Below are 14,844 nucleotides of genomic sequence, written 5' to 3'. Positions count from 1 at the left end.
TTCTTTTTTTTTATTCTACAAGGTACAGTGACCTGAGAAATCTTTTGTTTAAAATAATGCAAGAGAAAAACCCTGATTTGTTCTGGTCTTGTGAGGGTGATATGTTGAGGTGGCTGTTCAAGGAAGAGGTTTTTGTTTTGGTGAGATTTCTGGAGAGAGCGTGGAAGAGAGGGCAGGATTTCTTGTACCCCTAAGTTCTCTCCACCCTTGTGTGCCGTTCATGTTTTTGTTATTCACCCAATGTTTGCGGGTCTGGTGGACCCACAACATTATTGGGTTTTTAAAACAATACAGCCATAACAATTTATGTAAAAATAGGGTCAATCTCATCCTCTTCTTCCAACTCACTGTCAGACTCCGAATTGACAGAGACATGATCCTCATATTTGGAAAATTCTTCATCTTCCAAAGTGGAAGACGCTCCTTCCACACGAGCTTCTCTCTCTGCAAAAATGATTTCTAAGGCCCTCTGAGCAGAGAGTCTTTTTACCATACTGATCGATTGCGGTAACACACGCAAAGCTGTTTATGTGTTGTGTGTCTCCTCTAAGTTAGTAGAGTAAAGTAGTAGAGTTAAAATGTTTCAAAATAACACTGTGCAGGTTCCCACAAGATTTAGTGTAGTTTCACACACTGCAGAGGGTAAAGAGTGCGGATAAAGCAGGAGCAGACAGGTTCTTGGTGCTGTGTTGAAACAGCAGGCAGAGTGAAGGCACACAGCAAACCTTTTTATTTCATTTTTACTTGTTTTCACCTACACACACACTTTTCCACACTTGTATTACCCTCGGGTCCAGTGGACCTGATCACCACATATGTAATATAAATGTGTATGGGGGTGCACAGTGTGCACTCAATGAAAATGTGTTCTTTTACATGTTCTTCACAGAAAATGAGCCAAGGTCAGTGAGTCTCAGGTTGAAAAAATAATTCATTTTATCATTTTTCTTTTCTGTCTTGTAAGCCCATGTGGGCTGGGCATCCAACCGGTGCAGGACACTTTTAATAAATACAATTTATTCATTCATTTAATTCAAAATTCATTCAAATTCCAAATAAAAGCTATAAGACTGTAACCCTGTAAGTACTGCCGGTGGAGCATGATGTTTCCATTTTATAAAGTCGTCCCTGAACATTAAAAGGAAACATCATGATTGACAGAGTGTTGTTCAGTTTTCTGACCTGAGGCTGAATGGAGCACAACAAGACTACTGTGTGTTTGAGTTTGGACTGAACCAGTCTTCCCAGTCTTCCCAGTCTTGGTCTGTGAACACAGACACTATGAACAACATCATGAATTCTCAATTGTGTGTGTGTGTGTGTGTGTGTGTGTGTGTGTGTGTGACGGCCCTCCCCCTCTGCCTGCTTACTGGCTGTCTTGTTTCCCTTCATGGGAAGTTATTGGCAGAGTAGGGCAGGTCAGCCAATTCGTCTCACCTGGGTAGTTGGGGCTCAGGGTATTTAAGCTGTTGTGCTAAGCTAACAGCTCTCTCTTTTCTCTTCCTACTCACCTTTGTGTTTGGTTCCAGGTCTCCACCTGCCATGTGGGGCTAAGCCTGTGTTCTTTTTGCACTTTCAACATTCACACACATTACACTTCACTCATCCATACATTGCAGACATGACTGATGGTTTACATTATGCCCACTGATGCCTTTTGGTTCACTTGAGTTTAATTAAGTTAAAATAAATTACTTTTTGAATTTGGATTAATGTGTGGACTCCCTTTTTGTCACTTAGCAGACCCGGTTCGTGACAGTGTGTGTGTGTGTGTGTGTGTGTCCTCAGTGAACTGTATCAGTTCCTGCAGTAGCTTCCAGCTGCAGCAGTCAGTTCAGTCTGACTGAGGGAGGTTTTTGTACGACGCTTTATCACTGTGTGAACAGATGCTGACTGTTAATATAGTGTTCACTCTGACAGTAGTAAACTGCTGCATCTTCAGCCTGGACTCCACTGATGGTCAGAGTGAAATCAGTCCCTGATCCACTGCCTGTAAAACGACCTGGAATCCCTGATGGTCTGTGATAACCCCTATAAATGAGCAGTTTAGGAGTTTCTCCATTTCTCTGTTGGAACCAGGCTAAACATTGGTCACCGCTACAAGTGCCAACCTGCTGACTGGTTCTACAGCTGATGGTGACGGAGCCTCCCGGAGCAGACCTCACTGCTCCAGGCTGAGTCACTGTGACCTGGCCTCTGGACTCTGAGGATACAGAGACAAAAACATAAACCACCGTCATGGTTTTCTCCGCTTCATTTCAGAGGGACGGATGTTCATAGAGGAGAGGAGTTTGATTCTCTGGACTTTACCTGTGAAGCAGCAGCAGAGGAGAGTCCAGATGAGGATGGAGATCAAAGTCATGTTTTGATGAGGAGGATTTCTGTGGCTTCTGTTGTCATGAAGGACAGCTGTCAGTCATCCAGTGTTCAACTCTCAGGACTATAAACTCTCCCAGAGCACTGGAGCATGGTGCTGCTGATGCAAAGTGGCTCTCTATGGAAATGCTCTGACTGACTCCAACAGGGACTTGGATTACTCTGATGATGCTGTTTCTAAATGGATCAATCAATTTAACAAACTCTTGATTAACAATGCATCCAATGACAATTATATTTTTATTAAATCCTGGGCTTTTTATTGTTCATCTAAATGGTTTTGAGTCGTTGTTTGTCTATATAATTGTCTTAAAAAGTGATATTCAATGAAGTTTAATATTATTTATTATCAGTCCATGTCAGTAAAATATCCCAACCTGCTTTCAGTATATTACGTTTCCCTCATTTCCTCAGGAGTTTCCTTGTTCTTGGTGCTTGTCTGTATTTCCAGTGGCTTGTCTTTATTTTCTGATGCCAAGGTTTCCTTCTACAGTCTGACACCACATTCCCCTCTTCTGGCCTGACTCAGTGTCTGTACAACAGATACATGTGTTCACCCAACTATTCCCTTCCTTCAAGAAAAAGACTTCACCTTTATTTAACCAAATAAGTCAATTGAGAACCAATTCTCATTTACAATGACGACCTGGCCAAGAGGCAGAAACAGAAGGCAAGTCGGTGCAAGACATTAACACATAAATACAGCAAGAACACAACAACATTAGTCAAATTTAAGACATCACAATATATACAGTATATACAACAACAAAAATCTATGTACTATGGACCAAAAGTCAAAAGCAGGTGCAGTGATCAGAAACTATCGCTTGTAATGAGTTATTAAAGGAGGGTAACGGAATGAAGGTGTGGAGTTTTAGCATCTTCTGCAACTCATTCCAGTCACTAGGAGCGGCAAACTGGAATGAGTGATGGCCAAAGGAGGTGCGGACTTTAGGAATGACCATAATAATGAATTTGCCAGAACGTAAATTGCGGTTACTGATGGAGATATTGAGTAGTGAGCGGAGGTATGGGGGGGTTTTGCCAGTGATAGTTTTATAAATGAACTGATACCAGTGGATTTGCCGCCTGGTATGGAGTGATGACCAGTTGACTAGAGAATACAGGTTACAGTGATGAGTGTTGAAAGGGGCACCGGTGACAAAGCGGATGGCAGTGTGGTAGATGACGTCCAGTTTATTGAGAAGGTTTTTGGGGGCAATCCTGTAGATTAAGTCACCATAATCCAGGATTGGGAGAATGGTCATCTTAACCAGGGTGTGCTTTGCAGAATGGGTGAAAGATGCTTTATTACGGTACAGGAAACCAATTCTTGCTCTGACTTTGGAGAGCAGCGTGTTGATGTGACTTTGAAAGGAGAGTGAACTGTCGAGCCAGATACCCAGGTATTTATAGGAGTTGACGAATTCAAGTTCTGACCCATCCAGGGAGGAGATTTTGAGGGGGCAGGCGACTTGCGGTAGGTTCCGGTTGAAGACCATGCATTTTGTTTTTTTTAGTATTTAGGAGAAGGTGAAGGTTGGAGAAGGCAAATTGGATACTGTTGAAGCTGTGCTGCAGGGAAGTCAGGGCAGTGTTCAGGGAGGGGCTGGATGTGTACAAAATGGTGTCGTCAGCATACAGGTGGATGTGAGAGCTGCCAGCAGCATGAGCAACATTATTTATGTAGATATTGAATAGGGTTGGACCTAGAATGGACCCCTGAGGGACACCCATGGACAGGGACAGTGGGTCAGACAGGAAACCCTCAGCTCTCACAGACTGTACACGACCAGAGAAGTAGCTGTTGAACCATGCCAGACATTCCTCTGTGAATCCTATGTCCTTGAGCCTGTCAAGCAGGATACAGTGGTCCACAGAATCAAAAGCCTTTGCCAGGTCAATAAATACAGCCACACAGTACTCTTTGCTGTCGATGGCACATATGATGTCGTTTAACACTTTAAGTGTTGCAGAGGCACACCCATAGCCGGTTCTAAAGCCAGACTGCATGATGGTAAGAATACTGTGGGACTCCAGGTGGTGGGTGAGCTGTTTGTTGACCAATTTCTCAAAGACTCTGGAGAGGCAAGGCAAGATGAATATGGGCCTGTAACAACTGAGGTCTAACTTGTCGCCTCCCTTGAAGAGTGGGATGACAGCAGCAGATTTCCAGTCCTGGGGGAATTCATAGGTCTGCAGGGAGAGGTTGAACAGACAGGTGATGGGAGCTGAGATAATATGAGCCGATAACTTCAAGAAGAAAGGGTCTAGAGCATCCAGCCCAGCTGATTTATAAGGATCCAGTTTGAGCAGCTCCCCAAGCACCTCATTCTCCTGCACTGGCTGGAAGGAGAAGTGGAGGGTGTCTGGGGAAGAGGACCAGTGCTCGAAACTGAGTCAGCAGGGCTGACAGTAGGAGTGAGCATGGCAGCTACAAAGGCATGACCAGCCCTAACAAAATGCTTATTGAAACAGTCTACCATTCTGCCTTTATCTGAGATGACAATGTAAAGACTCTCTTGACTTTCCTCTATCTAAATAAGGTTTCCTGATCCAGTTGACTGAATGATCCTCCTGATCTGTTTGGATCCTGACAGTCCAGATATTCCAGGACCAGCGTGGATAAGCTGTTTGGATCATTCAGCAGTGGTTTGGGGGTCGGCATCAGGACAGCTTACTTTGCTAGATGTTGTTGTGCTTTTAATGGGTCTGATTGGGCTTCTTCACTGGAACTGTCCTCTTCATTTGGGGGAACTTTCAGGTTGTTGAGGTGGGAGGTGGGCTGTTTTAACTTCAGAAGGAAAACTGGTAGAGACACTATGAACAACATCATGAATTATACATTTTGTTTGAGTGTGTGTGTGTCCTCAGTGAACTGTATCAGTTCCTGCAGTAGCTTCCAGCTGCAGCAGTCAGTTCAGCCTGACTGAGGGAGGTTTTTGTATGACGCTTTATCACTGTGTGAACAGAGCTTGACTGTTGATATAGTGGTAACTCTGACAGTAGTAAACTCCTGTGTCTTCAGCCTGGACTCCACTGATGGTCAGAGTGAAGTCAACTCCATTCCCTCCTCCACTTCCAGTGAATCTGGAGGAGATTCCCGAAAATCTGTCTGACGTTAGGTAGATCAGAAGTTTAGGAGCTTCTCCAGTTTTCTGATGGTACCAAGCAAGGTAATATTGTGAGCCAGAGTACTGGCTAACTTTTGGACTGGCCTTACAGTCCACAGAGACAGTTTGACCAAGCTGGACTGATTTTGCTGCTGGCTGAGTCAAGACAATGTTTTGACCAGTCCTGACCTGACTCACTGGGACTTCTGCTACTGGTTTTACTCTGCTACTGCTCTCAGTCTGCACTCAGCACTGTAGTCTCTCTCTCTCTCTCTCTCTCTCTCTCTCTCTCTCTCTCTCTCTCTCTCTCTCTGTCTGTCTCACCAGAATCGTTAAATCTTTAAAAAGTTTTCATGCTCACAGTAATGCTGATATTCTTGATACATTGAGACAATAAAGATCTTTTCACCTAATCAGTTGTGTTTCCATGGATATTATTATAAAAATAACAGATGTCTTATGATGCTATCTTAATGTTAACAGTGGTTCAATTAAATTCACAGAGCCTTAGCTTGTCTCAGGGTAAAGTGACTAGGATTTTATAAATACTGGTGATGATTTAAGAAGAAATTATGGGATTATGTAATGTATTGTCACACAGTCATTAACTCTGTGAGTGCAACATGACAGTGACTGTGTTTACCTGTGGTATCCTAAAGATAGGCAGGAGCTAGGTGTGGATGTAAGGATGAAAGGAGACTATTTTCATCATTGCTCTCATTTATTTTTTGCAAATTTCTCTGTATGGTTACACCTACATAGGCAATACAATGTTTTAATCTAATAATCCTTCATTACCAAAGTGTCCTATTGGTAAGGTTTAGGATGTTGTAAATTTTATCCTGATCCAGATGATATGCTGAATCTTTGTAATAAATCTACAAAAGTAGTATGAGAAATTGCAGGATATCATCAGCATAGAGTGATATAACATGAGTGTGATCTCCAGTTTTGACCCCTGAAATATTTACATGTCAGTGTTCTGTCTCTGCAAAGGGTTCAAGCACTGAGGCAAAAACATGTGGTGACAAAGGAAACCCTTGATGTTTCCCCCTGTCCAAGTAAAAGCTAGAAGATTGTAACCCATTTGTAAATACTGAGGCCTGGGGGACATGATGTAGTAATTATATCCATTTCATGAAGTCTTCTCTAAAAATTCAAAGGAAACATCATCATTGACAGAATGTTGTTCACATTTCTGACTTGAGGCTGGAGAACAACAAGTCTAGTGTGTGTTTGTGTTTGGACTGAACCAGTCTTCCCAGTCTTCCCAGTCTTGGTTTGAGAGGGTGGAGAAGGAACAGCTGAATGGGGAAGTTGACTTTCAACAGGTTGGAGGTCAGCATGGAGAGATCAAACATGAATAGAGTTGGATTGACACACATAGAAACACAGCCAAGAAAATACATTGCTACTTCATAAATATTATCAAATGAATTACATTCAGACTCACTGGAAATAACATCAAAACTTTTCAACTGTGAGCGTGAGATTATTGTTTCATTAAAGGACACTCAGTATGTTTGAACTAAAATATAACATATTTAAAGAATATTAGTGAATTACACAATGCATTAAATTGTCTTTTACTTTTTTGAGAAATTGTAATGAGTGAGTTGGTTGGTTTTTTTGGACTACGAGATACTACGAGATATATGTGTGAAATATATGTCTAGAAATCAATATTTTTCTTATGACATTATGCATTAAATTATCTCATGTTAAAAGATTACATTTTTTGATGTAGTTCGACACTGAGTTTGATTTTGTTGCATAAATTTGACTGAAAGATAGTTGGTATGTGTGAAATATAACATAACAGTAAAATATGAAAGTCCTTGTTAACAAATAATTATCAACATAATTACTGTTTCAGTATTAATGTGTTATAACCTGTATTAAGTTATCTTGTTTTATGAGATTTCTCCAGTGTTTTAGTTTGTCTGCAGCTGTTGAGTCAGATCAGTTCCTCTCCAGCTGAGGGAGGTTTTTGTACGACGTTGTATCACTGTGTGAACAAGCTGCTACACTCCTGACAGTAGTAAACTCCTGTATCTTCAGTCTGGACTCCACTGATGGTCAGAGTGAAGTCAGTCCCAGATCCACTCCCACTAAAACGATCTGAAACCCCAGACTGACGGGTTGTAGCAGTATGAATCAGGAGTTTAGGAGTTTCTCCAGGTTTCTGAAGGTACCAGCTGAGGTAGGTAACAGCTGAACTGGTTTTACATCTGATAGAGACAGTCTGTCCTGGTTCAACAGACTGAGATTCAGGAGACTGAGTAACAATCATTTGTCCCAACGAATCTGGAAAGTATGAAAAAGAGGAGAAGGGTTATTGAGACAAATACAGCTTGGAGAAAGATGATCAATATCAAAACAGAAGAGTAGAATTTCTTTAACATGGAGAATAGATGGAAGAAGGTAAATGCTGGTTGTTTCAGTGTTTCTCCATCATAGCAGAACATCATTCTGGTAAACCTGGTTGCATCCTGAAGCAAAGTTTTCAGAAGAGAGTCTCACCCTGAACAAGGAGCCCCAGGGTGCCCAGCAGTAGAATCTGTGACATCATCATTGTGCTGCCGGCGTGTCAGTGGCTCTGAAAGGCCTGGACAGCCACTGATCAACACTGGCCTCTTAACGGGTGGAGAGCAGAGAGGCAGGGCTGATATGCAAACACACACACACACACACACACACACACAAACAGAGTCAGTGAAGTGTAGCTGTCCTGAGCATATCATGGTGTTTCCCCCTCAGTGCTGGGAGCATTGACTATTTAAATGATCCTCATGTACATGAGATTAATAGAAGGTCTTAATAAAGTGAACTAAGCACGATCCACACACTCTGAGCAGAAATGTTCAAATGCGTACACCTTCATGCAGACAGCATGCAGACAGTGAGTGTAATGATGCAGACAGACCAAGACGTAGCCCTAAACTGGATTCCCAACAGCCTGTTCCCATATTAATGCTGTCTAAATTAAAGTAATTATAAATTAAGAAGAGACTGTATCGGTCCCAAAATAAACAGGGCGAGGGTTGGTCTTATGACAGTGAAAATAGATAGGTTTTTTGTTTGGATAGAAGATTTCCAAAGAATTAGCTTCCCTAATGGCAAGAGTAAGTTGACTCCAAAGACAGGGACCTCTGTAGGAAATGTGTCTGCTGCCTGCTGATTTCTCCTTGATTATCGGGACGGTAACCAGCGTCCTGCGATCAGAGGACACGAGGAGGTATGTAAGGGATTATGTCAGATAAATATGACGGCACAAGCCCATATAACAATTTGTACATTAGTGGAAATACTTTGAAATCAGATCCGGCTTGAATCGGGAGCCAGTAAACAGAGGTCGCAATGGGTGTAATGTGATTGAATTCTCTAGTTTTAGTTAATATTGTAGTTGCAGCATTTTGTACAACTAGAAGGGTTTTAACACTGGAGTTTGGCAGACCAGAAAGACATGACAGTAATCAGGTCTCAAGGAAACAAATGCATGTACAAGAATTTCATTGGCTATCAAGGCTATCCCTGTGATATCTCTGATGTGTGAGTCAAATGAGAGAATTGGATCAAATGTAATGCCAAGGTTTTCAGCTTTGGGACTCCCGCAAATTTAAAGTGACTCGAGATCTTTTTGTTACAACTAACCTATCTTTTGTTGGCATTTAGTATCAAGAAGTTTAATGTCAGAACCATTTCCAAAGTCAAGTCCTTCCTTTCTTTTCACGACCTAGAAATAGTTTTACATGCATTCATTTCCTGTCGCTTCAACTACTGTAACTCCTTGTATACTGGTATCAGTCAGTCTTCCCTGTCCCGCCTACAGCAGGTCCAGAACACTGCCGCAAGGCTTCTCACTGGTACCAAAAAGAGAGACCACATTTCCCCTGGTCTGGCGTCATTGGCTCCCGGTTCGCCAAAGGATTGATTGCAGTCATTATAGATTTGAGTTTTGTCAGCATAGCAGTGAACATTTATATCATAGCATGTGAATAGAGAATAGCAATGGGTCTAGAACTGAACCTAGTGGTACACCACAGTTCACATTGGAGCATTCAGAGATGATGCTGTGGTCAGATACATTCTGCATTCTATCGAAAAGATAAAACTTAAATCATGAAAGTGCAGGGCCTCGGATACCAATGTAGTTCACAAGGCGATTTAGAAGAATATTGTGATCGACTGTATGTGTACAACAGATACATGTGTTCACCCAACTATTCCCTTCCTTCAAGAAAAAGACTCTCTTGACTTTCCTCTATCTAAATAAGGCTTCCTGATCCAGTTGACTGAATGATCCTCCTGATCTGTTTGGATCCTGACAGTCCAGATATTCCAGGACCAGCGTGGATAAGCTGTTTGGATCATTCAGCAGTGGTTTGGGGGTCGGCATCAGGACAGCTTACTTTGCTAGATGTTGTTGTGCTTTTAATGGGTCTGATTGGGCTTCTTCACTGGAACTGTCCTCTTCATTTGGGGGAACTTTCAGGTTGTTGAGGTGGGAGGTGGGCTGTTTTAACTTCAGAAGGAAAACTGGTAGAGACACTATGAACAACATCATGAATTATCAATTTTGTGTGAGTGTGTGTGTGTGTGTGTGTGTGTCCTCAGTGAACTGTATCAGTTCCTGCAGTAGCTTCCAGCTGCAGCAGTCAGTTCAGTCTGACTGAGGGAGGTTTTTGTACGACGCTTTATCACTGTGTGAACAGATGCTGACTGTTGATAAAGTGTTCACTCAGACAGTAGTAAACTGCTGCATCTTCAGCCTGGACTCCACTGATGGTCAGAGTGAAGTCAGTCCCTGATCCACTGCCTGTAAAACGACCTGGAATCCCTGATGCTCTCTGATTAGCAAAGTAAATGAGGAGTTTAGGAGTTTCTCGATCTCTCTGTTGGAACCAGGCTAAAAGTTGGTTGCTGCTCCAAACGTGAACCTTGGGACTGGTTCGACAGCTGATGGTGACGGAGCCTCCCGGAGCAGACCTCACTGCTCCAGGCTGAGTCACTGTGACCTGGCCTCTGGACTCTGAGGATACAGAGACAAAAACATAAACCACCGTCATCGTTTTCTCCGCTTCATTTCAGAGGGACGGATGTTCATAGAGGAGAGGAGTTTGATTCTCTGGACTTTACCTGTGAAGCAGCAGCAGAGGAGAGTCCAGATGAGGATGGAGATCAAAGTCATGTTTTGATGAGGAGGATTTCTGTGGCTTCTGTTGTCATGAAGGACAGCTGTCAGTCATCCAGTGTTCAACTCTCAGGACTATAAACTCTCCCAGAGCACTGGAGCATGGTGCTGCTGATGCAAAGTGGCTCTCTATGGAAATGCTCTGACTGACTCCAACAGGGACTTGGATTACTCTGATGATGCTGTTTCTAAATGGATCAATCAATTTAACAAACTCTTGATTATCAATGTATCTCATCTAATTAATATTTAGATTTGGCTTGATGTCTATAAACAAGTTGTCTTCAAGAATTTATTTTGTCTTGTTTAAGTTCACTGCTAGAGAAATAAATATCACTACAAGACAAGTTTAACAGTATACAAACCAAAAGTGATTAATGTAGGAATGTTGTGTTATTTGTGATAATTTAGCTAGTTATTACATGAGCTAGCTAGGTTTTACAAATTCAGCCTGATTTTGGTGAGTTTGTTGTTGTCAAAGTGAGAGAGCCGTGTCTCTCTAGAGTGAGAGGTTTTTGTACGGCGGCTCAATGAGTTTGTATCACTGTGGTGGACTTTTGGTGGAGGAACCAGACTGGATGTTGGAAGTAAGTAACCTATCTCATGTTTTTCGTAATCCATGAGTTACATTTTAATTTGTTACATATTCAGTGTAATTTAGAAAGCTACGTATTCAATTTTCTATGTTGATATGTATTTTGTAAATGATAAATTCCTTTCACCAATGAACAAACAATTTAATTAAATGAATCCAAATGGCCAATCTAATAATTATGAGTCTTGGGCCAGAGGAGAAAGTATGTATTCCTAACGATTATTATAAAGTTGCTTCTTGAGGGCTTGTAGTTTTAGTTTTGTCTGACAAAGTGAGAGAGCCGTGTCTCTCTAGAGTGAGAGGTTTTTGTACGGCGGCTCAATGAATTTGTATCACTGTGGGAGACTTTTGGTGGAGGAACCAGACTGGATGTTGGAAGTAAGTTTCTGCACAAATTTTAAACATCATATTATTTATTAAGGCTTTTATTCCTGTGTCTGAATTTTAGAAGTAGATATAAATATCCAGTGTGTTGACTTACATCACTTACAGTTAGCTTTCTTTTCTCTGTTTCTCTCCTTAACCATGGAGTCTAACTTACAGCTGCTTGACTACACTTTTGTTTTTACACATTGTAGACATACTGTGAAAAGTCAACAACTTGACCTTTAGAAAAGATGAATGAAAAACATTACTACTTTCCAAAATTGCTTTTTAATCTTCAATATTCACTTAAATTGTTGACAACTTGCGATTATTTTAAAATGTAGGCAAATGTATTATTTTGTCGCTTCAAGTAGGCGTACGGTTTCAAAAGCTATTTCAACAATTTCAAATTTTATGGTCATGTTTTTTTTTGGTTTATACTTTACAGAAACACAGAGTTATGTTTCAACAAACCTCAAGAAAAAAATCCTATTTAAAAATGTATTTGTAATCCAATTTGTTTGCAATTTTTCCAGTTTCTAGTTTAATTTAAAATACAGTTAGAAATGTTTGCTGATTTAGAAAAGAAATTTTAAAATGTATCCAAATCTGTACTCCTTTTATTATGTAGTTTGATATATTCGTGGTCATATGAGGACTCTTTCTGTGCTGATATGCATGAGAGGCTTCTTAAAGGGAAGTGAAACAATGTGTGAGTGAGTGACTGGTGGAGCATAAAAAGCATCTGACAGAAAGTCCTTAAAGGGGAAAATGGACTCTCACACAGTAAAGGTGTCAAACCGCCCGGTGATTGATTGACAGCCGCAGCCTTCCTGTCCTCTAAGCTGATCGGTGTCTCCTAGGTGATGTCCGTCCCACCCTGACGGTGCTGCCCCCCTCCAGCGTGGAGCTGCAGCAGGGGAAGGCCACGCTCATGTGCCTGGCCAACAAGGGCTTCCCCTCAGACTGGAGGCTGGCCTGGAAGGTGGACGGCAGCAGCAGCAGCAGCAGCAGCTGGGAGGAGAGCAGGAGCCCCGGGGTGCTGGAGAAGGACGGCCGCTACAGCTGGAGCAGCACCCTGAGGCTCCCTGCGGACCTGTGGAGGAAGGTGGGCTCTGTGACCTGTGAGGCCACCCAGGGCTCCCAGTCTCCGCTCTCGGAGACACTGAGGAGAGACCGGTGTTCCCAGTCCTGAGCTGACTCACTGGGACTTCTGCTGCTGGTTTTACTCTGCTACTGCTCTCACTCTGCACTCAGCACTGTAGTCTCTCTCTCTCTCTCTCTCTTTCTCTCTCTCTCTCTCCCTCTCTTTCTCTCTCTCTCACCAGACTCATTACATCTTTAAAAAGTAAAAAAGTAATGTTTTCCTGCTTGCAGATATGATTCTTGATATGTTAAGACAATAAAGATCTGTTTACCAACTCAGCTGTGTTTCCATGGATATTAATATTATATTATTCATTAACTCTGTGACAGAAACATGAAAGTGATTATGTTTACCTGTGATATCCTAAAGATAGGCAGGAGCTAGGTGTGGATGTTCAGATGAAAAGAGGCAATTTTAATTTCCATTTCTTATCACTCTTTGCATGACTGGAGTAAAATTGCTCTCATGTATTGTTTGGACATTTCTCTCTATGGTTACACGTAGATAGATAGTCCAATGTTTTAACCCAATGATCCCTCATTACTAAAGTGTCCTATTGGTAAATCCTCTGCCTGTGTCAAGTTTATAGTGTATCCAGAAAATATGCTGAATCTTTGTAATAAATCTACAAAAGTAGTAAGAGCATTTTCAGGAGTAGAAATAAAAAGCAGGATGTCGTCAGCATAGAGGGATATAACATGAAATATTTACATATCATCCTTCTGTCTCTGCAAAGCGCTCAAGCACTGAGGCAAATAAAAAGGATGACAACAGACACCCTTTGCGTGTCCCCCTTTCCAAGTAAAAGCTAGAAGACTTCCTTAAAAATTAAAAGGAAAAATGATCACTAACAGAATGTTGTTCAGTTTTCTGAGGCTGAATGAATCACAACAAGTCTAGTGTGTGTTTGTGTTTGTACTGAACCAGTCTTCCCAGGCTTCCCAGTCTTGGTTTGAGAGGATGGAGATGGAACAGCTGAGTGGTTGGGAAGGACACATAAAACCTTCAAAACAAGTATAAAACACCAACACGAGGACGCCAAACTCTCACTGCCGGTCGCTGCGTGCGCATGCCAGTGAGCAGGTCGGAAATGTATTTAGGAGTTAAACCATTTAGGGCCTTGTAAACAAGCAGTAATACTTTGAAATCAATTGTATACTGTACCGGGAGCCAGTGAAGTGTTCTCAGTACAGGAGTAATGTGCTCTATTTTCCTAGTCCCAGTTAGCACTCTGGCTGCAGCATTCTGGATGAGCTGGAGCCTACCTACTGTCTTTTTGGGAAGTCCTGCAAAAAGGGCATTACAGTAATCTAATCTGCTGGAAATAAATGCATGGACCAGTTTTTCAGAGTCAGACTGGGACAGGAAGCTCCTAAGTTTGGAAATGTTTTTTAAATGGTAAAAGGCTGTCCTCGTAATATTGGTGATGTGATGCTGGAAGTTAAGATTGGCGTCCATAATAACACCCAGGTTTCTGACATGCTCACTGTGCTTTAGAGACAATGATGACAACATGGATAGGATCTCCTGCCTTTGTCAGGACAGCTTACTTTGCTAGATGTTGTTGTGCTTTTAATGGGTCTGATTGGACTTCTTCACTGGAACTGTCCTCTTCATTTGGGGGAACTTTCAGGTTGTTGAGGTGGGAGGTGGGCTGTTTTAACTTCAGAAGGAAAACTGGTAGAGACACTATGAACCACATCAAAATGGCAGGATAGGAGACAGTAGTTATCCACCCCCTAATGATGTTGACCCTGAACCCCTACCCCATCCCATTCATATCCTAGTGTTCATTAGTAGGGCTAGACAAACCAGCACTATGTTGAGGCCAGGTTTCAGGTCTGTAAATCCAGCTAATCTGATCAGTATCCCCCTCCAAAACACAACTGCAGTTGCTTCAAAAACTGTTGCTATCAAGTTAATGTTACAGAATGTGAGATCCTTGATCAACAAATCTTTTATCTGCAATGCTTTAATCACTTCACAAAATGTAGACCTCCTGATGCGGACCTGGCTTAAACCAAAAGACGACTGTGCTCTAAATGAAGCTCCC

The 14,844-nt window shown here is 41.9% G+C and overlaps 1 pseudogene; it reads left to right on the top strand.

Annotated features, from left to right (window-relative positions):
* Nucleotides 1-9,500: 9,500 nt before the first annotated feature.
* LOC144542856 (Ig kappa-b4 chain C region pseudogene) lies at nucleotides 9,501-12,839 on the top strand (annotated as a pseudogene).
* Nucleotides 12,840-14,844: the final 2,005 nt, after the last annotated feature.

Source organism: Centroberyx gerrardi, chromosome 19, assembly GCF_048128805.1.
Source record: "Centroberyx gerrardi isolate f3 chromosome 19, fCenGer3.hap1.cur.20231027, whole genome shotgun sequence".
Classification (NCBI taxonomy): domain Eukaryota; kingdom Metazoa; phylum Chordata; class Actinopteri; order Beryciformes; family Berycidae; genus Centroberyx; species Centroberyx gerrardi.
This window is presented reverse-complemented; position numbering and strand designations above follow the sequence as displayed.